Raw genomic sequence first — 24,531 nt, 5'->3', positions numbered from 1 at the left:
ACTTCACCTGCCCTTACGAGACCCTCCATCACTTCACCTGCCCTTACGAGACCCTCCATCACTTCACCTGCCCTTACGAGACCCTCCATCACTCCACCTGCCCTTACGAGACCCTCCATCACTTCACCTGCCCTTACGAGACACTCCATCACTTCACCTGCCCTTCCGAGACCCTCCATCACTCCACCTGCCCTTACGAGACCCTCCATCACTTCACCTGCCCTTACGAGACACTCCATCACTTCACCTGCCCTTCCGAGACCCTCCATCACTCCACCTGCCCTTCCGAGACCCTCCATCACTTCACCTGCCCTTCCGAGACCCTCCATCACTCCACCTGCCCTTACGAGACCCTCCATCACTTCACCTGCCCTTACGAGACCCTCCATCACTCCACCTGCCCTTACGAGACACTCCATCACTCCACCTGCCCTTCCGAGACCCTCCATCACTCCACCTGCCCTTACGAGACCCTCCATCACTCCACCTGCCCTTACGAGACCCTCCATCACTCCACCTGCCCTTACGAGACCCTCCATCACTTCACCTGCCCTTCCGAGACCCTCCATCACTCCACCTGCCCTTACGAGACCCTCCATCACTCCACCTGCCCTTACGAGACCCTCCATCACTTCACCTGCCCTTACGAGACACTCCATCACTTCACCTGCCCTTCCGAGACCCTCCATCACTCCACCTGCCCTTACGAGACCCTCCATCACTTCACCTGCCCTTACGAGACACTCCATCACTTCACCTGCCCTTCCGAGACCCTCCATCACTCCACCTGCCCTTACGAGACACTCCATCACTTCACCTGCCCTTACGAGACACTCCATCACTTCACCTGCCCTTCCGAGACCCTCCATAACTCCACCTGCCCTTACGAGACCCTCCATCACTTCACCTGCCCTTACGAGACCCTCCATCACTTCACCTGCCCTTACGAGACCCTCCATCACTTCACCTGCCCTTCCGAGACCCTCCATCACTCCACCTGCCCTTACGAGACCCTCCATCACTTCACCTGCCCTTACGAGACACTCCATCACTTCACCTGCCCTTCCGAGACCCTCCATCACTCCACCTGCCCTTACGAGACCCTCCATCACTTCACCTGCCCTTACGAGACCCTCCATCACTCCACCTGCCCTTATTGCCTCAGATTGTGAAGCACAACACAACACAAACAACAAACTCAGGCACGAAGGAACGGCTCACCTCTGGTGGTCAGCTGATTCATCAGAATAAAGCTGCAGAATGGGAACCGCTGTGAGATGGCAGAAGGATGTGGGGTTCAGCGCCTGTAGCCTACATACATGATTGTAGTTTGAATAAAGCTTTGTTTCATGTGTTGACTTGTATATGCATTTGTTTATTGTGTGATGGTGACTTTCATTCATTCTTTTACTAATTTATTAATATTTCTCATTGTTGTCAGTAAATAAAATATAATAATTTAATTAATTAATGCTTTAATTAATTGTTTGAATGAAAATGTAGATATGTTCACTATATGCACATCTAGAGTGTATTCATGCATAGCTATGTCATATGACATACATTTCATTTTGTTTGTTTTATTGAATTATATCATTTCCAGTAAAAAGTATTAAGTATTGGTCAGCATTTATCGTTGTAATTATTGTATGTTTTGGGGGTGGGATAGCAATGCAATTCATTCTGGGGTAATATAAATTTTTTATATTACAGTAATGATACTTACATTCTTAGAGTATAAAATCAACAGTTTTCTCCAAAGGTGAATCTTGGCACAGCTGTCCTTTGTGCAGACATTACAAACGCTGAGGAAAACCGTTCTAGTTAGGGCTGTGGAGTTACTGATGTTATGAGGTACATATATATATATATATATATATATATATATATATATATATCATGGGTTTGCATACATAATATGAGATTTTATACACAGGAAAAAGAACCTACAAGGCTGAATATCTCAATATATATTTTCTTAAATAATTAATTATAATACATTTAAAAAATGAATTTTTTGTTATTTATAGGCCTAGGCCTGAGGGATGAAACGAGAGTCAAATTCAACAAGAAAAAGAGGAAAACATAAAGCAGTAAGCCACTTTTGCTTGTGGGTGAAAATGTTTGGATATAAAATAAAGAAATTAACAACATATTCAAGAGATGACAATTTTGGGATTTCGTAATAAAAATAAATAATATCGTTAAGGATAAAACGGTGGGTCACAGATTAGTAGGGTTAAATATACGAACTTAAATCAACCCTAAATGTATTCACAAAATAAATGGGCAGCAGTTTCTTCAAAAAGACCACAAAATGAGCAAGTTTAATCAATATCAAGATATTTACGGATACTGTAGATGAATTAAACGTGTCGTTCAAATATTTAAGTTGTTGCGCTTGTGATAACGCGTCGTAGGTCACATGATAACGTCAACATGGCAGATGTCCGGTTCGCATTCATACTTAACGAGATCAGGCTATAAAGTACCTACTCTTTTAGCGCTCGTTAAGTAAGTCCTTATTGAAATTAAGTAGCCTACCTACTCATTGAGTATGCGGTTTCGACCGCAGCCAAGATGTTACAATGTTTTATGCTGTGTTATACAAATATGTTTCAATTTGAAGTTTTCAGTCTTTATTCAGGAAATTTGTCAGTAAATATAGATTTTGTAACTGACTAAATAGACTCTTTAGACTGGATGTCGCTTTAAAGGGCACCTATTATGCAAAATTCACTTTTACATGGTGTTTGAACATAAATGTGTGTTGGCAGTGTGTGAGCAAAACCACCCTAGAATGATACAAATCCACCCAGTGTTTTTTTTTACAATCTCAATAAATCATAAGCACTGTCTCAGAATGAGCTGTTCTCAGATTCTATGCAATATGATGTAGAATTGCACAGGCCCCTCCCACGACTGTTGATTGACACTGCAGTTTGAGCATAGACCCGCCCTGAAGGAGTGGGACACAGTCCTCCAATGTTTTTGAGCAGCTGTAGACAAGAATGTCTCCTAAGTGATTGAGGTGTTTTGTTGTTGGATGTAAGAATGAACATATCAGTCTTCATTTACTCTCGTTGTTACTCGAGGATGGATCTCAGCATCTCACCAACTGTTCGTGATCCAGCTTACACTCTCCGGAGCGACAGGCCTAACGATACTGATCACGGCAGAAATGAAAGTGAGAGCGCGCACTTTATGACAGCTCATCGAATAGTTTTACGGATTTACAGTGTACCAGTTTATTAAGCACAGATTGAAAAGGTGCGTTTATATTTGTTTACTGTTAGTTGTAACAAGTGTTTTGTGTACTTCGCTGTGTATGTTCCATGCAAGTGAAAGGGAGAGAGAGAGAGAGAGAGAGAGTTTATGGATAAGACATAATGCTCACATCTTATACTGTGTTTATTTAGCTGCTCTTCCAGTGATTTTCTGGAGTAAAACTAACGCCTCATCTTTTGTGTCATGTACAATCAGGGATGTGCGGTCAGGGTAGGCAGTGCCTCACCAAAGGAAATGTTGACATTACATTTATTAATTCCAAGAGCTTTATTAATTCACCACATTATTAATTGCATTTATTTTATTCCAAATATTAATTTTTGTAACAAAAAAATTCAGGAATACACATATAATATACTCATTCTGCCATTGTTTGCTCCTAAAACCCTTGTTTCATGCAGGAAATTCAAGGCCATGGCCATTGAGGCAGAGGTTAGCAGTGCCTCATAGAACGTAGTTTACGTAGATTTGCGCATGCGCAGTCAGTTCTCATGCTGTCTTGAATTATCAACATTGAGGCAGAGACCGAGCTTGCTTCATGTCACGTGATCCACTCGCTCTCACTCAATCCGCGCTTCCCGATACTTAGCATCTAGCGGCGCCTAGCGTTGGCTGTCAACAGGCCCGGGGTGGGTAATCGGGAGAATCGGGAGAATTCCCGGTGGGCCGCTTCACTTTTGGGCCGGTTGAGGATTTATAATTTTTTTTCACATTTGTCACGTTAGTTACATTAAGCTACAAACGTTCTGCATTCTGAAGGCCAATTTATACTTCTGCGTCGGGTGCGCGTAGAAGGTACGGCGTAGCCTACGCATTGACGTGTACCATACGTCGTACCCTTCGCCGTACCCTGACATGCACCTCCTCAAAAATGTAACTACGCGTCGCGGCGACGCGGACCGCAAGATCTGTGATTGGTCGGCTGGATAGCATCGCGTTTCCTCCTACGCATTTCCGGAATGATCTTCTGCACTCTGCACCGCCCGACCGCCATTTTTAAATTCCGAAGATCAGTGAAGAGCCATGGAAATAGACCAAGTGACCGAGAGATTGCTTGAAGAAGTGCGGAAATACAGCCATCTGTATGACTCCTTCAGTCGCCATTGCTCGTAGAAACCTAAACTCAAAATAGCCGCGAGGAATGTAAACACAGTGGAACTGGAACATTAAAACCCACCCGCGCCAACTAGCGTTTCGGCGGTGTAACTGCAGAGCAACACAGACATTCGCAGAAGTATAAATGCTCACGACGGCGTCGCCTACGTGCGTAGCCTACGACGTACACTACGGCGTACACTCGACGCAGAAGTATAAATTGGCCTTGACACCGCAGCGCGCAGCCTCTGCATGGGTTGTACCATGAGAGGGAGTTCTCCCCTCCCCTCCTATAGAGTTGGTTGGGTCCATAGCCCGTCTTTTCCAAAACGTTTTCTCAGGTAGGCTACCGCGAGCTGGGCCGGCCCGAGAGGCATCCAGCTGCAGCCCCGCAGACTCACTTCTTGCTAGACACCAGTGGCTGGACACCAGTGGATGGACAGCAGACGTCATTTCCTTATCGTCATTCACATTTCAAATTGACGTCATTTCCGTATCGTCATTCACTTTTCAAATTTGACGCGCCATGCAGATGTCAGCGGTAAGAAAAAATAATAAACTGTAGATGATTTATAGGTCATGTCAGAATTCAAATGCACAAACTAGCTAGTTAAAAAAAAATCGTCTTGTTTTCAAGGTACTGTGTCGTGTTTTTTAAAGGGATTAGTGAACTCTGGTGTGCCTCAATTCTAGAGCTAGGTTGCTACAATAGATTTTCCAATTAAATCGTTCTTTGAGGGGTATGATTTAATGTTGTAAATACGTTTCTTTTCACTTGGATGTGTGAAGATTGTACCCAGTTAACGAGATCTCATAGAACAGTCTTGGCAGAGAATAGTCTAAAATGCTAGGTTGTCTATGCACAAATATGCTAAGTTTTTAATCAATTTTTCATTTCTGTATTGGCCTTGAATCAACACTTGTACTCTAATATAGTTAAATATAAACATGCTCATTCTAATCATATTGTACATCTGTTCTTGCTTTAGGTGTGGTGAATGTCAAAAAACTGCCCCAGGCTGTAAGAGACATGTGTGTCCCTTTTAAAATTGTACAATGCAGAAATTGCAGATGTTTTTTCAAAGACTGGGTGGGGTACTGTGGAAACGGAAGACGTGGAGACCTGCGAGGGTTTTATACAGACCCTGAATTTCCTGAGCATTGCCCAGACTGCCAGTTTTAGGGGGCAGGAATGAGGTGTGGTGTGCACAGTGTGCAATAGTTTATTTGGAACTGTTCATGTTTTATTTTCTCTTGAAATAGGGACTTCCCCCACAACCTTACGGGCCTGACTGTGGCATCTTCATTCTGATGGTCAGATTTGACTAATTTTACTAATTAGATTGTGTAATTTCCAATAAATATTGCAAAACCATGAAGTGTTAATTTGATCTGGATTGTTTGGTAAATTGTCTGATCATGTGAATCTACGTATATTTTAAAAACAGAAGTGGTTACATTTACAAAAAAAAATAAGAATTGAATATCCAAATGGGCAAGGTAAAAAACTGTGGTCAATTAACATGTACAAGTCTGTTGTATTGACAAAACGTTATAGTCCATTGATCTAGGCTGAATTTAAGTCACAAAAAATAGTGATATGATCTGAACAATATATATTTTCAAGGTGGTTCTTGTGAATGCAGTTTGCATTAATTATTGATGTTATAATATTAAGTATATTATTGAGAATTGTTTTATGTAAAGAGATATGATAAAGATCATATTTCAATTTGCACACAGCTTTTATATTATATATTTTAAGTCATAAAAGTAAAATGACAATACGGAAAAGACGTGTGCAATTAAGCCTGCAAAGAATGCTGTCTATCCACTGGTGAAAACAGAAAATAAATATGCTGTCTATCCAGAGGTGAAAATATAAAATAAATATATGTCAATCCAGAGGTGAAAATATAAAATAAATATACTGTCCATCCAGTGGTGAAAATATAAAATAAATATACTGTCCATCCAGTGGTGAGAACTAAATATGCTGTCAATCCAGAGGTGAAAATATAAAATAAATATACTGTCCATCCAGAGGTGAGAACTAAATATGCTGTCTATCCAGAGGTGAAAATATAAAATAAATATTCTGTCCATCCAGTGGTGAGAACTAAATATGCTGTCTATCCAGAGGTGAAAATATAAAATAAATATATGTCAATCCAGAGGTGAAAATAGGAAATAAAATTGCTGTCCATCCAGCGGTGAAAACGGAAATGACGGAGAAAATGGAAATGACGTAGGCTGTCTATCCACTGGTGTCCAGCCAGTGGTGTCTAGCCGGAGGTGAGTCTGCGGGGCTGCAGCTGGATGCTATTGGGTCTGCGGGGCTGCAGCTGGATGCTATTGGCCGGCCCTACCGTAACGGTACGCGTCAGGGCTGGCACTAAATAGGCTTGTTTGAGATGAGCAAAATCTGCGCAGAACCGATCACCGGTGATCAGCGCGAGATGCATGCCGGTTAGAAATGTGTCAGAGTGCGGTCCGCCTGGCTCTGATGTTAGCACTGTAGACCTTGTGTTCACTGCTGTACATGTAATTAAGTTTAGCGTATGAGAGGAGCTGCTCAGGGATGAACTCAGTAACTATTATTTCCACCAAAGATGATACTGTTTTAGTACCCGCAATCTTCAGATAAAAGCTCTTCAATGTGTTGTTCATTGCTTCAGTGCCATTGTTTGTGGTTACAGACACATTAAATCCATGTGGAGAAAATCCTCTGCACCACCTCTGAAAATAAGAAAAAAGTAATTTAACACAAAGTAAAAAAAAAATAACTTTCTGATCTCCCTTTACTGTCAATGTACATAAATGCATTACAATTAATTATAAACAATGAAACAAAACATCAAAAAAATTTATTCTCAAGGTGGCACTGTTGTAACCCCTACTTCTTTAATATTGAGCCATCTTTTCTCAACATAGTTTCGAACTTCTGTATTACTCTTATACAAGACACTGTCCCTGAGCTTACTTATTGCTGCCTCACATGTTTCTCTATCATGTGCAGAAGCTACACTACGAAGGAGGCCAAGAAGTTCACTGCGATCTTGATCAGATAGATGGTTCTTGCCTGCAACAGGTGCATTACAATGCCTAATTAGTAATTTCTTCAAAATGTTACAACTAATACTATTTAACACACATGTAATTTCTAGCTTTGTCAAGTTCAATAAACTAACATAACTTTTTTTTCATATTATTTCTCTAATAATAAACATTTATTTGTAGGCAAAGTTCCTCAACATATAGCAGCTGAAGTTATAGGGAAAAAACTTATTTACAAATATAATTGTTTATCATTTCCCTTAATATTTTGTTTAATATCAATTACTGCAATGTTAATTAAAATACTAATTGTGTGTGGGGCAATTACATATAATTCTTAATGTAGACCCATTTGAAATGAGCTGAGATTTGATTTCTGTATTATTGCAGTGCCCAAACAGTGAAATCTGAACTTAGCAGCACGGAAAACAAAATTATTACTCATATTAAATTGTCTGAGTTAAATGAAAAAAAAAAAACTGAGTTATGATACTGATTTGATCGTAGGGAAAAAAGGTTTAATAAGACAACTGTAAAAAAACAACAACAAAAAAACATGTAGGGCTAGACATTCCTGGTCCATCACCACATTTTGAGAGAGAGAGAAGAATACTTACTTTCCCTTGTCCAGCGAATCCAGGCTTGCTCTCGATGGAAAGAACACAGGTATTTGTGAGTATTTGGGAAGACCAATTGAAGTGCCTGGTATTCTTGTTCACAATAATCAGTCATGAAATAATTTGGATTCCAGGCATCATTCCATTTTTTAATTAAAGACAAGGCCTCAGAGATCGCCATGGTGGACTCATTCTCACAAATGAACTCTGCAACAGGTTTGTAGCCAACATTTGTCCTGACAACAACTAAAAAAAGTGGCAAGGCATATTTTGTTGTTCTGTATGTGGCATCCAGGAGAACCATGTCTCCATACCGTTTAAGAAGTCTCTGCTGTTCTTGGGACTGATGTACAAACAAAAATGTGTTCTGCATGGTGGACTCCTTTTCTTCACTATTCACACCATCACCATCTTGGGATTTATCATCTATGATTTGGGCCTCTGAGCATTTTCTGAAGTAAAAATGTGCAGCAGGATCATCTTCTTTCCATTTATTCAGCTTTATTTCCAAATTAAGCTGATCAAGACCAGAGTACCTTCCTGCTACTAAAGCCAAATGCACATGGTTTTGAATGGTATGGCTAGTTGTAAAGTAGCACTGATCATGTGACTTTGGGAGGACACAATCCGAAACTGAGAGTTCAGTGTTCACAAACTGACAAAGCACTTTTTTAAGGAAAGGCACAGATGTAATTCCCAATGACACATACTCTTGAATTTTTTTCTTCACAAGAGGGTGGATATTTCTTGTGTATCCACTTTCTGCCGAAATCTTGTGGTGTTGGTGATCTGTCTCAAATGGTAAGATGATGTGAATTATTTCAGATGACACTGCTTTCAGAGTGTCCATGACGACTTGTTTTCTCACTTTTGAAGCTCCTTTCTCAATGCTGAATTTGTCGAATCTAGGAAAAAAATAAAAATGCTTTGTAAGAATATAATTGATTGAAAGAGTTGCTAAACGAACAAAAAATCCTAATGGTTTGATGTATTTTATAAGAGAATATTCTCTGTAAACCCACTTGGAAATTATATTTATTCCAAAAAATGCTACATAAATATATTGTAGGGCTGCCCCGACTAAAGATATTTCTAGTCAACTAAGTCATTTAAGTCATTAGTCAACTTCGCCTCTTCCTGTTGACTAACCTTTGTTTGTATATTTGTTGGCATCCCAAAATAAATTTGAATTCAATGCATTTATTTTCAGGTTATACATTAAAACCATCAGTAGGTTTAAAAAAAAAAATTGTTAACTTAATACAGAATATGTATTTTTTGTGTTTTAAAATATTTCTAGACAAATGCAATTTGGCTATTGAAATATAAGTTTCCCAACACTATTGTACAGAAGCAATGTAGCTTACCTTCTAATATACCTAATAAAAAGTTTGGCTGTGCAGCCAACTTTTTTGGTCGTTTGAATGTACATTCTCTTCCTTTTGCCGGAATATATATGCTCATCCTCTGAAAAGAGCTGAAATATATGCAAAGGTGTTAACAGAAAAGTATGCTTTTGAAAATTGTGCATTAGTTACCCTAAATGAAAAAAAGAAATCCCCTGCATCTTACCTCCTGAGTTTTGCAATTCTTTCGTGGATTTCCATGCTGACAGCAATGAATTACTCTGTTTGTGACAGCAAGAGGTCCATCCTCAGAAAAATCTTCCACCTGCCAAACCAGACGATGCGGCCCCTTTTCTTTCTTTCTTTTATCATCAGACCTACAAATAAAAGCAAGCACTTAACGACAAGAAATTGTAATAATAATCTTCAGTTCTCTATAAGCAACCAAAACATCTCTTATTCTCATCCTTACCAAGCAATGAAAGAAGTCTCTTGTGGCATTCTAGCACAGTGTTGAGGTCAGCTTTGTTGGTGATGAAGCCAGACACATGGGTTTTTGAAATGTTCAGTACATTAAAACAATCAGGGAGCCATTCTGTGGCAAAAGATTTAGTAAGGTAATCTGTAAAGAAGAACTAGGGAGAACATGGTGCATTTGAAGAAACTTTTGAACTTGAAATAGCATATTCTGACTATGGTAATTCTTACCTGGAGTAATTATGGTCTGGTCTGCCATAAAACAGAAGGCCTAAAAAACATAACAATGTGATAACAGATTCTTACCATAGCATAGCCTAACGTTACATTATTCTAATAATTATTATCAAAAAGAGAATATTAAAACAAACCGTTAAGCATTAAAGTAGTAAAGTCGTTGGCAGTAAAATTAATATTAATGTTATGTGGAAGCTTGTTTCCGCCACAGAATAAAACATTTTAAAAGATAATTGCGACTTTTTATCTCACAATTGCGAGTTTACATCTCGCAATTCTGTCATTATTTCTCAGAATTGCAAGATATAAAGTCAGAATTGTGTGAAATAAAGTCGCAATTGCATGTTATAAAGTCAGAATTGCAAGCCTACCCATGACAAGATTTCACCGCACGTTACTGCTATCTATCTATCAATCTATCTATAATAAACTGTCTGTCTGTGTGTCTATCTATTTATCATAAACTATCTATCTACCTATCTATCTACCTATCTATCTATCTATCTATCTATCTATCTATCTATCTATCTATCTATCTATCTATCTATCTATCTATCTATCTATCTATCTATCTATCAATCTATCGTTCGTAAGCTTTCTGTCTGTCTGTCTGTCTGTCTGTCTATCTATCTATCTATCTATCTCTATCTATCTGTCTGTCTGTAGGTCTATCTATCTATCTATCTATCTATCTATCTATCTATCTATCTATCTATCTATCTATCTATCAATCTATCGTTCGTAAGCTTTCTGTCTGTCTGTCTGTCTGTCTGTCTGTCTATCTATCTATCTATCTATTATAGCATATAGCGATCTGCAATTGTGAATGCTAAACAAATAACAGAAAAAGAAGAAAAACAATCAGCAATCAATTAGTCTGACAATTTTAGAAATGACAATATGCAACTGTACTAAACATGATGACAAAAAAATAAAACACCAAAAATAAGCTGCCTGTCTGTCTGTCTATGATAAGTTATCTATCTATCTATCTATCTATCTATCTATCTATCTATCTATCTATCTATCTATCTATCTATCTATCTATCTATCTATCTATCTATCTATCTATCTATCTATCTATCTATCTATCTATCTATCTATCTATCTATCTGTCTATCTATCTGTCTATCTATCTGTCTATCTATCTATCTATTGTTGAAGATTTTATTATTTAGAAAATAAGTAATTTAACTGTATTTTTGTACACTATTATCTCCTTTCTGTGTGTCTTTTGATTGACTTTGGATTGACTTTGGAAGCCTGAGAGCTGTGCTGTTGTAGCAGAGAATTCTATTTCAGTAATGTCACATGGTACAAAACTATTTCTCAAAATACCTATAGAATGTATTACCATCTTTGGGAGAAGGATGTAGGTATATACGTTTGCTGGACAATCTTACAGGAGGGTCTTTCTGCAGAGGGGCACTCGGCTTTGTTTTGTTAATAAAGTCTAATATTTCTGGTATCAAAGATCTCCGAAGTCATTCCCTGAAAATAATTAAACCACAACACTATCTATCTATCTATCTATCTATCTATCTATCTATCTATCTATCTATCTATCTATCTATCTATCTATCTATCTATCTATCTATCTATCTATCTATCTGTCTATCTATCTATCTATCTATCTATCTATCTATCTATCGTTTTATTGTTTTATTAGGATCCCCATTAGCGGCCCATTTAATGGCAGCTAATCTTCCTGGGGTCCTCTTTAAAATATTCACAACATAAAATTACACAAAGCAATAACAACACAAATTACAATCAAAAGAATTCAAACATTGCAATTACATTCAAAATATTACCAAATGAAAGAACATAACAATTTCCAGCTTTCACGAGGTCATTTGCAGCAGTTCCTGGGTTACTGTCCTCTTAAATTTGTATTTGTTCTGAATTCTGCGTGATGAGACAGAGAGTCGATTCCAAATAGATATTGCTCTGTAAAGTGATGTGCGTTTCAGAAAATTTGTCCTGGGAAGCGGAAGTTTTATATCACCACCTAGTGCCTGCCTGGTGGCATATAGGTGTCCACTTCCTACAAAAAAAAGCTGCTCAGAGAGAAACTGTGGCTGTTTCATAAATACTGCATTCCACAATATTGAAGTTAATCGTAGTTTAATTTTGTCGTCAACTGTGAGCCAAGAAAGGCGTTTATGCATCAAGACCACGTTAGTCTTAAGAGAGCACTGGAGGACAGTCCTCGCTGCCCTATTTTGAGCCACTTGAAGCTTACGAAGGTCTTTTTGTGATGCAGACGACCATATAATTGGACAGTTTTCTAAATGGCACAGAACAAGAGACTGGACAACCTGTTTAGCAATGGACATAGGAATATATGACATACATTTTCTGGACATTGCAATACCATTCCCCATTTTAGCTATCATTCCATCAATATGAGCTGACCAAGACAAGTAAGAATCCAAGGTGACACCCAGTAACCTGGCTTGCATCACTTGTCTTAGCTGCAGCCCATTGACTGACAAGTTCAGAGAGGGCTGGGTAGTTAGTTTTGATCTTTTCCAGAATATCATAGATGTTGATTTGTCTACATTTAAAACTAATTTGTTATCTTTTACCCACTTGCTTATATTCTGCAAGTCATGATTTAATAGATTTGAAACATCATGAGGAGTTTTTGCAGAACAGTACAATGTGGAATCATCTGCATACATAACAACAGTTGAATGTTTCACAATAAAAGGTAAATCATTTGTAAAGATCGAGTATAGTAAAGGCCCAAGGCAGCTACCCTGGGGCACACCACAATGTATTGTCTTAATAGATGAATATTGACCATTAAAGAACACCCGCTGCTTCCTATTGGATTGGTAACTCCCCATCAATGACAGAGACGAAGGTGTAAAACCATAGCATTCTAATTTTTGAAGCAGTATTTTGTGATCTATCAGGTCAAACGCTGCACTGAAGTCCAACATCACTGCTCCTACTAATCTGTTTGCATCAATTTCTTCTAACCAACTGTCGGTCATATGAGTTAAAGCAGTACATGTGGAGTGACCCTCTCGATATGCATGCTGGTACTTGGTGATTAGCCTATTAGAAAAAAAATATTTATAAACTTGTTCAAAAGCAATCTTTTCCATAACTTTGCTAAGTAAAGGTAATAGACTGATAGGTCGGCTATTCTGTCCTGTAAATATGGCTCTTTTATTTTTAGGCAGTGGTATGATTTTAGCCTCCTTCCATTTCTCTGGAAATATGCCCTGCAACAAACTTAAATTGACCAAATGAGCAATGGGAAAGGACAGAGCTTCAGCTGCCACCCTGATAAGCCTGGAGTCCAAGTGGTCCATGCCTGATGCCTTTCCATCAGGAAGAGCTGCAAGAATTTTTCCAACAGAACCTCTGTCAACTTGCCTGAATGAGAAAGTGACAGAATGGTTCTTCTCACTCATTATCTTACTTAATATTGCATCATAAGATGCTAAAATATTTGGACACATACCAGATCGAAATTTCTCTACCTTACTAATAAAATAATTGTTGAAATAATTAGCAATTTCCTTCTGGATCTGTAATGAACACTCCATCATTTTCAACATATGAAGCAGCTGAGTGCTTACTCCTGCCCATTATTCGATTTAAAGTGTTCCATAGTTTTTTACCATCATTTTTTGCTTCATTAATCTTTTCCTGGAAATACTCTTTTTTCTTCTTTCTATTCATTTTGACTACTTTATTTCTAAGAGTTCGGTATTGTTTTTGATCAGCTAGTTCGCAAGAAATGTTAGCTTTTGTTTTAGCGTTATCTCTAGACAGCATTACATTTTTAAGATTTTTGTCCAACCAAGGGGCACTTTTATTTCTCACAGCTCTTTTTCTGAGAGGAGCGTGCTTGTCAACTATTTTCATTAGTATGTCCATAAACCTATTAAGGGCTAAGTCAGGGTCACGATCTTCACACACTTCTGACCAGTCCACACCTTGAATTTCACCCACATACTGCTCTTGGTTGAAATATCTATAAGTTCTTTTATGAATTATTTTACAGCCACCTTTAGGCAATTTAGTTTTCCTTGTGACTCCTATGATATTATGGTCACTACAACCAGTGGGCACAGAGACTGCTTTGGAGCATTGTTCAAAAGCGTTTGTAAATATATGATCTATACATGTTGCAGATAACACCAATGTACTGGTAGCAACCCTAGTGGGTTGAGTTATGATTTGTTTTAGGCCACATATTGTAGCTGTAGATTTAAGCTTCTTATACATTGGACAGTTTGGTGACAGCCAGTCAATGTTAAAATCACCTAAAATAAATATCTCTCTGTTTTGATCACAAACAGCATCAAACATTTCACATAATTTATGTTATCCAAATATTGAGTATTGGCACTGGGAGGTCTGTATACACACCCAACTAAGATAGGCTTTAAGTGTGGTATATGAACTTGTACCCATAATACTTCAATATTCTGCCATATGAAGTCATTTCGAACATTAACTGGGATGTTATCCTTAACATAGAATGCAACACCACCACCATGTCTATTTCTGTCCCTCCTAAATAATCTATAGCCGTCTATCTTCACATCAACATCCGTGAAGCTAGAATCTAAGTGTGTTTCAGACAAAGCTAGGATTTCAATACTATTGGACTGCAAAATCTGATATATATCATTAGTTTTGTATCTCAAACTGCAGATATTCAAGTGCGCTATTGTAATACCCTTAATTGGAAAAGCTGAATGACAAGTCAATAGCCATGATCTAAATTACAAGTAAAAACACACAAAAATACAAATAAACAAAACAAAAAGAATGTTTACATACTTCTAACTAGGCTCCTCCACTCTTGGATTTTATGACCAGTTTATCATATTTCAGAGTGGCTATTTCTCCTCTTTCCCGGGCAGCTCGCAGCTTGGGTAGCAGTTCTTTTCTTTTCTTCATTACAGCCTCAGAGAAGTCCTCATTTATGTAGATGCGTGTGCCTTTTAATTTCTTTGCAGAGGATAAAATGGTCTGCTTGTCCTTGAATCGCAGGAGTTTGACAATTATCTGGCTGGGTCTTCCACCCTCCTGATGCTGGCCAATCCTGTGGGCCCGTTCAATTTCAATATTGTTGTCATTTAGACCCATTTTGCTGACCAACATGTCCTTGATTTTCTTCTTGGATACATCCCAGCTCTCTCCTCTTTCCTCAGAAATGCCATCCACTATAAGGTTGTTTCTTCGTGACTGGTTCTCAATAAAATCCAGCTTTGTAGCCATCTTGTCCAGCTCCTCCTTTGATTTAAGTATTTCCGTTTCAAGCTTCTTCAACTTATTCATTTCCTCTTGTGCTTTAGCCATTTTGTCAACTTTGTCTTGAGTAAATTCCAGGCTGATTTTGATTCCTTGAACATCCTTAAATACATCATCTAAGCGTTTGTTGGTGCCATCAATTATGAGCTGCACAAAAGATTTAAAGTTGTCCTGTTGTTGTTGTAACATGTCTTTGTAAAAATCTTTTTGCTGCTCAAGCGTCTGAGTGAAGAGGCTCATGGTCACCAGTGACTCATCCTCTGGTGGTATAGCCTTTGGTTGTCTGGGAGGCATGTTGTTTCTTACCCTGTGCGTCCACCTGGGCCCTGGGTGTAAAACCAAGAAAGTCCTGGGTAGCTCAAGGGCTTCGGCCTACTCCAGAGCTTCGGCCTACTCCAGACCTCACTCCAAACAAACAAGATTTTAAGGATATTCCAGCAATATCTTCACTCAATATTGTGGAACAGGTTGAGTTAGAGGCTCCCTGACATGGATACCAAGAGCAAGATGTCTGTCTGTCTGTCTGTCTGTCTGTCTATCTATCTATCTATCTATCTATCTATCTATCTATCTATCTATCTATCTATCTATCTATCTATCTATCTATCTATCTATCTATCTATCTATCTATCTATCTGCAACTGTAAATACTAAACATGATGACAAAAAAATTAAGTATACCAAAAATAAGCTGTCTGTCTGTCTATGATAACCTATCTATCTATCTATCTATCTATCTATCTATCTATCTATCTATCTATCTATCTATCTATCTATCTATCTATCTATCTATCTATCTATCTATCTATCTGCAACTGTAAATACTAAACATGATGACAAAAAAATTAAGTATACCAAAAATAAGCTGTCTGTCTGTCTATGATAACCTATCTATCTATCTATCTATCTATCTATCTATCTATCTATCTATCTATCTATCTATCTATCTATCTATCTATCTGCAACTGTAAATACTAAACATGATGACAAAAAAATAAGTATACCAAAAATAAGCTGTCTGTCTGTCTATGATAACCTATCTATCTATCTATCTATCTATCTATCTATCTATCTATCTATCTATCTATCTATCTATCTATCTATCTATCTATCTATCTATCTATCTGCAACTGTAAATACTAAACATGATGACAAAAAAATAAGTATACCAAAAATAAGCTGTCTGTCTGTCTGTCTATGATAACCTATCTATCTATCTATCTATCTATCTATCTATCTATCTATCTATCTATCTATCTATCTATCTATCTATCTATCTATCTATCTATCTATCTATCTATCTATCTATCTATCTATCTATCTGCAACTCTAAATACTAAACATGATGACAAAAAAATTAAGTATACCAAAAATAAGCTCTGTCTGTCTGTCTATGATAACCTATCTATCTATCTATCTATCTAAATATCTATCTATCTATCTATCTATCTATCTATCTATCTATCTATCTGCAACTGTAAATACTAAACATGATGACAAAAAAAATAAGTATACCAAAAATAAGCTGTCTGTCTGTCTATCTATCTATCATAGCACATAGCGATCTGCAATTGTGAATGCTAAACAAATAACAGAAAAAGCAGAAAAACAATCAGCAATCAATTAGTCTGACAATTTTAGAAATGACAATATGCAACTGTACTAAACATGATGACAAAAAAATAAAACATACCAAAAATAAGCTGCCTGTCTGTCTGTCTATGATAAGCTATCTATCTATCTATCTATCTATCTATCTATCTATCTGCAACTGTAAATACTAAACATGATGACAAAAAAAATAAGTATACCAAAAATAAGCTGTCTGTCTGTCTATGATAACCTATCTATCTATCTATCTATCTATCTATCTATCTATCTATCTATCTATCTATCTATCTATCTATCTATCTATCTATCTATCTATCTATCTATCTATCTATCTATCTATCTATCTATCTGCAACTGTAAATACTAAACATGATGACAAAAAAAATAAGTATACCAAAAATAAGCTGTCTGTCTGTCTGTCTATGATAAGCTATCTATCTATCTATCTATCTATCTATCTATCTATCTATCTATCTATCTATCTATCTATCTATCTATCTATCTATCTATCTGCAACTGTAAATACTAAACATGATGACAAAAAAAATAAGTATACCAAAAATAAGCTGTCTGTCTGTCTATGATAACCTATCTATCTATCTATCTATCTATCTATCTATCTATCTATCTATCTATCTATCTATCTATCTATCTATCTATCTATCTATCTATCTATCTATCTATCTATCTATCTGCAACTGTAAATACTAAACATGATGACAAAAAAATTAAGTATACCAAAAATAAGCTGTCTGTCTGTCTATGATAACCTATCTATCTATCTATCTATCTATCTATCTATCTATCTATCTATCTATCTATCTATCTATCTATCTATCTATCTATAACTGTAAATACTAAACATGATGACAAAAAAATAAGTATACCAAAAATAAGCTGTCTGTCTGTCTATGATAACCTATCTATCTATCTATCTATCTATCTATCTATCTATCTATCTATCTATCTATCTATCTATCTATCTATCTATCTATCTATCTATCTATCTATCTATCTGCAACTGTAAATACTAAACATGATGACAAAAAAATAAGTATACCAAAAATAAGCTGTCTGTCTGTCTGTCTATGATAACCTATCTATCTATCTATCTATCTATCTATCTATCTATCTATCTATCTATCTATCTATCTATCTATCTATCTATCTATCTATCTGCAACTCTAAATACTAAACATGATGACAAAAAAATTAAGTATACCAAAAATAAGCTCTGTCTGTCTGTCTATGATAACCTATCTATCTATCTATCTATCTAAATATCTATCTATCTATCTATCTATCTATCTATCTATCTATCTATCTATCTATCTATCTATCTATCTATCTATCTATCTGCAACTGTAAATACTAAACATGATGACAAAAAAAATAAGTATACCAAAAATAAGCTGTCTGTCTGTCTATCTATCTATCATAGCACATAGCGATCTGCAATTGTGAATGCTAAACAAATAACAGAAAAAGCAGAAAAACAATCAGCAATCAATTAGTCTGACAATTTTAGAAATGACAATATGCAACTGTACTAAACATGATGACAAAAAAATAAAACATACCAAAAATAAGCTGCCTGTCTGTCTGTCTATGATAAGCTATCTATCTATCTATCTATCTATCTATCTATCTATCTATCTATCTATCTATCTATCTATCTATCTATCTATCTATCTATCTGCAACTGTAAATACTAAACATGATGACAAAAAAAATAAGTATACCAAAAATAAGCTGTCTGTCTGTCTATGATAACCTATCTATCTATCTATCTATCTATCTATCTATCTATCTATCTATCTATCTATCTATCTATCTATCTATCTATCTATCTGCAACTGTAAATACTAAACATGATGACAAAAAAATTAAGTATACCAAAAATAAGCTGTCTCTCTGTCTGTCTATGATAACCTATCTATCTATCTATCTATCTATCTATCTATCTATCTATCTATCTATCTATCTATCTATCTGCAACTGTAAATACTAAACATGATGACAAAAAAATAAGTATACCAAAAATAAGCTGTCTGTCTGTCTGTCTATGATAACCTATCTATCTATCTATCTATCTATCTATCTATCTATCTATCTATCTATCTATCTATCTATCTATCTATCTATCTGCAACTGTAAATACTAAACATGATGACAAAAAAATAAGTATACCAAAAATAAGCTGTCTGTCTGTCTGTCTATGATAACCTATCTATCTATCTATCTATCTATCTATCTATCTATCTATCTATCTATCTATCTATCTATCTATCTATCTATCTATCTGCAACTGTAAATACTAAACATGATGGCAAAAAAATTAAGTATACCAAAAATAAGCTGTCTGTCTGTCTGTCTGTCTATGATAACTTATCTATCTATCTATCTATCTATCTATCTATCTATCTATCTATCTATCTATCTATCTATCTATCTATCTATCTGCAACTGTAAATACTAAACATGATGACAAAAAAATAAGTATACCAAAAATAAGCTGTCTGTCTGTCTGTCTATGATAACCTATCTATCTATCTATCTATCTATCTATCTATCTATCTATCTATCTATCTATCTATCTATCTATCTGCAACTGTAAATACTAAACATGATGGCAAAAAAATTAAGTATACAAAAATAAGCTGTCTGTCTGTCTGTCTATGATAACCTATCTATCTATCTATCTATCTATCTATCTATCTATCTATCTATCTATCTATCTATCTATCTATCTATCTATCTATCTATCTGCAACTGTAAATACTAAACATGATGACAAAAAAATAAGTATACCAAAAATAAGCTGTCTGTCTGTCTGTCTATGATAACCTATCTATCTATCTATCTATCTATCTATCTATCTATCTGCAACTGTAAATACTAAACATGATGACAAAAAAATAAGTATACCAAAAATAAGCTGTCTGTCTGTCTGTCTGTCTATGATAACCTATCTATCTATCTATCTATCTATCTATCTATCTATCTGCAACTGTAAATACTAAACATGATGACAAAAAAATAAGTATACCAAAAATAAGCTGTCTGTCTGTCTATGATAAGCTATCTATCTATCTATCTATCTATCTATCTATCTATCTATCTATCTATCTATCTATCTATCTATCTATCTATCTATCTGCAACTGTAAATACTAAACATGATGACAAAAAAAATAAGTATACCAAAAATAAGCTGTCTGTCTGTCTATGATAACCTATCTATCTATCTATCTATCTATTTATCTATCTATCTATCTATCTATCTATCTATCTATCTATCTGCAACTGTAAATACTAAACATGATGACAAAAAAAATAAGTATACCAAAAATAAGCTGTCTGTCTGTCTGTCTATGATAAGCTATCTATCTATCTATCTATCTATCTATCTATCTATCTATCTATCTATCTATCTATCTATCTATCTATCTATCTGCAACTGTAAATACTAAACATGATGACAAAAAAAATAAGTATACCAAAAATAAGCTGTCTGTCTGTCTATGATAACCTATCTATCTATCTATCTATCTATCTATCTATCTATCTATCTATCTATCTATCTATCTATCTATCTATCTGCAACTGTAAATACTAAACATGATGACAAAAAAATTAAGTATACCAAAAATAAGCTGTCTGTCTGTCTATGATAACCTATCTATCTATCTATCTATCTATCTATCTATCTATCTATCTATCTATCTATCTATCTATCTATCTATCTATCTATCTGCAACTGTAAATACTAAACATGATGACAAAAAAATAAGTATACCAAAAATAAGCTGTCTGTCTGTCTGTCTATGATAACCTATCTATCTATCTATCTATCTATCTATCTATCTATCTATCTATCTATCTATCTATCTATCTGCAACTGTAAATACTAAACATGATGACAAAAAAATTAAGTATACCAAAAATAAGCTGTCTGTCTGTCTGTCTATGATAACCTATCTATCTATCTATCTATCTATCTATCTATCTATCTATCTATCTATCTATCTATCTATCTATCTATCTATCTATCTATCTATCTATCTATCTATCTGCAACTGTAAATACTAAACATGATGACAAAAAAATAAGTATACCAAAAATAAGCTGTCTGTCTGTCTGTCTATGATAACCTATCTATCTATCTATCTATCTATCTATCTATCTATCTATCTATCTATCTATCTATCTATCTGCAACTCTAAATACTAAACATGATGACAAAAAAATTAAGTATACCAAAAATAAGCTCTGTCTGTCTGTCTATGATAACCTATCTATCTATCTATCTATCTATCTAAATATCTATCTATCTATCTATCTATCTATCTATCTATCTATCTATCTATCTATCTATCTATCTATCTATCTATCTATCTGCAACTGTAAATACTAAACATGATGACAAAAAAAATAAGTATACCAAAAATAAGCTGTCTGTCTGTCTATCTATCTATCATAGCACATAGCGATCTGCAATTGTGAATGCTAAACAAATAACAGAAAAAGCAGAAAAACAATCAGCAATCAATTAGTCTGACAATTTTAGAAATGACAATATGCAACTGTACTAAACATGATGACAAAAAAATAAAACATACCAAAAATAAGCTGCCTGTCTGTCTGTCTATGATAAGCTATCTATCTATCTATCTATCTATCTATCTATCTATCTATCTATCTGCAACTGTAAATACTAAACATGATGACAAAAAAAATAAGTATACCAAAAATAAGCTGTCTGTCTGTCTATGATAACCTATCTATCTATTTATCTATCTATCTATCTATCTATCTATCTATCTATCTATCTATCTATCTATCTATCTATCTATCTATCTATCTATCTATCTGCAACTGTAAATACTAAACATGATGACAAAAAAATTAAGTATACCAAAAATAAGCTGTCTCTCTGTCTGTCTATGATAACCTATCTATCTATCTATCTATCTATCTATCTATCTATCTATCTATCTATCTATCTATCTATCTATCTATCTATCTATCTATCTATCTATCTGCAACTGTAAATACTAAACATGATGACAAAAAAATTAAGTATACCAAAAATAAGCTGTCTGTCTGTCTGTCTATGATAACCTATCTATCTATCTATCTATCTATCTATCTATCTATCTATCTATCTATCTATCTATCTATCTATCTATCTATCTATCTATCTGCAACTGTAAATACTAAACATGATGGCAAAAAAATTAAGTATACCAAAAATAAGCTGTCTGTCTGTCTATGATAACTTATCTATCTATCTATCTATCTATCTATCTATCTATCTATCTATCTATCTATCTATCTATCTATCTATCTGCAACTGTAAATACTAAACATGATGACAAAAAAATAAGTATACCAAAAATATGCTGTCTGTCTGTCTGTCTATGATAACCTATCTATCTATCTATCTATCTATCTATCTATCTATCTATCTATCTATCTATCTATCTATCTATCTATCTATCTATCTATCTATCTATCTGCAACTGTAAATACTAAACATGATGACAAAAAAAATAAGTATACCAAAAATAAGCTGTCTGTCTGTCTATGATAACCTATCTATCTATCTATCTATCTATCTATCTATCTATCTATCTATCTATCTATCTATCTATCTATCTATCTATCTATCTGCAACTGTAAATACTAAACATGATGACAAAAAAATTAAGTATACCAAAAATAAGCTGTCTCTCTGTCTGTCTATGATAACCTATCTATCTATCTATCTATCTATCTATCTATCTATCTATCTATCTATCTATCTATCTATCTATCTATCTATCTATCTGCAACTGTAAATACTAAACATGATGACAAAAAAATTAAGTATACCAAAAATAAGCTGTCTGTCTGTCTGTCTATGATAACCTATCTATCTATCTATCTATCTATCTATCTATCTATCTATCTATCTATCTATCTATCTATCTATCTATCTGCAACTGTAAATACTAAACATGATGGCAAAAAAATTAAGTATACCAAAAATAAGCTGTCTGTCTGTCTGTCTGTCTATGATAACTTATCTATCTATCTATCTATCTATCTATCTATCTATCTATCTATCTATCTATCTATCTATCTGCAACTGTAAATACTAAACATGATGACAAAAAAATAAGTATACCAAAAATATGCTGTCTGTCTGTCTGTCTATGATAACCTATCTATCTATCTATCTATCTATCTATCTATCTATCTATCTATCTATCTATCTATCTATCTATCTATCTATCTGCAACTGTAAATACTAAACATGATGACAAAAAAATAAGTATACCAAAAATATGCTGTCTGTCTGTCTGTCTATGATAACCTATCTATCTATCTATCTATCTATCTATCTATCTATCTATCTATCTATCTATCTATCTATCTATCTATCTATCTATCTATCTATCTATCTGCAACTGTAAATACTAAACATGATGGCAAAAAAATTAAGTATACAAAAATAAGCTGTCTGTCTGTCTGTCTATGATAACCTATCTATCTATCTATCTATCTATCTATCTATCTATCTATCTATCTATCTATCTATCTATATATCTATCTATCTATCTATCTATCTATCTATCTGCAACTGTAAATACTAAACATGATGACAAAAAAATAAGTATACCAAAAATAAGCTGTCTGTCTGTCTGTCTATGATAACCTATCTATCTATCTATCTATCTATCTATCTATCTATCTATCTATCTATCTATCTATCTATCTATCTATCTATCTATCTATCTATCTATCTATCTATTTATCTATCTATCTATCTATCTATCTGCAACTGTAAATACTAAACATGATGACAAAAAAATAAGTATACCAAAAATAAGCTGTCTGTCTGTCTGTCTGTCTGTCTATGATAACCTATCTATCTATCTATCTATCTATCTATCTATCTATCTATCTATCTATCTATCTATCTATCTATCTATCTATCTATCTATCTATCTATCTATCTGCAACTGTAAATACTAAACATGATGACAAAAAAATTAAGTATACCAAAAATAAGCTGTCTTTCTGTCTGTCTATGATAACCTATCTATCTATCTATCTATCTATCTATCTATCTATCTATCTATCTATCTATCTATCTATCTATAACTGTAAATACTAAACATGATGACAAAAAAAATAAGTATACCAAAAATAAGCTGTCTGTCTGTCTATCTATCTATCTATCTATCTATCTATCTATCTATCTATCTATCTATCTGTCTGTCTATCTATCTATCTATCTATCTATCTATCTATCTATCTATCTATCTATCATAGCACATAGCGATCTGCAATTGTGAATGCTAAACAAATAACAGAAAAAGCAGAAAAACAATCAGCAATCAATTAGTCTGACAATTTTAGAAATGACAATATGCAACTGTACTAAACATGATGACAAAAAAATAAAACATACCAAAAATAAGCTGCCTGTCTGTCTGTCTATGATAAGCTATCTATCTATCTATCTAT

General features: G+C 34.8%; 3 long non-coding RNA genes across 3 annotated transcripts in view; 1 reads left to right on the top strand and 2 right to left on the bottom strand.

Annotated features, from left to right (window-relative positions):
• Positions 1 to 6,098: 6,098 nt before the first annotated feature.
• LOC309505107 overlaps positions 6,099 to 24,531 on the top strand; it is a 92,638-nt gene continuing 74,205 nt past the window's right edge. The window contains exons 1-2 of the long non-coding RNA XR_014208277.1: positions 6,099 to 6,220; positions 6,257 to 6,560. This is a non-coding gene — a long non-coding RNA (uncharacterized lncRNA). The remainder of the gene's footprint in view (positions 6,221 to 6,256; positions 6,561 to 24,531) is intronic.
• LOC309504860 lies at positions 6,918 to 9,787 on the bottom strand. The gene is made up of 3 exons (XR_014208209.1): positions 9,630 to 9,787; positions 8,058 to 8,712; positions 6,918 to 7,122 (listed from the first exon to the last, which is right to left on the bottom strand). It is a non-coding gene; the product is annotated as an uncharacterized lncRNA (long non-coding RNA).
• LOC309505157 lies at positions 9,893 to 10,513 on the bottom strand. The gene is made up of 3 exons (XR_014208335.1): positions 10,252 to 10,513; positions 10,112 to 10,151; positions 9,893 to 9,998 (listed from the first exon to the last, which is right to left on the bottom strand). It is a non-coding gene; the product is annotated as an uncharacterized lncRNA (long non-coding RNA).

Source organism: Leuciscus leuciscus, assembly GCF_965113295.1.
Source record: "Leuciscus leuciscus genome assembly, chromosome: 8".
Lineage (NCBI taxonomy): Eukaryota > Metazoa > Chordata > Actinopteri > Cypriniformes > Leuciscidae > Leuciscus > Leuciscus leuciscus.
Note: the sequence above shows the minus strand (reverse complement) of the source record. Positions and strands in the feature narration are given on the sequence as shown.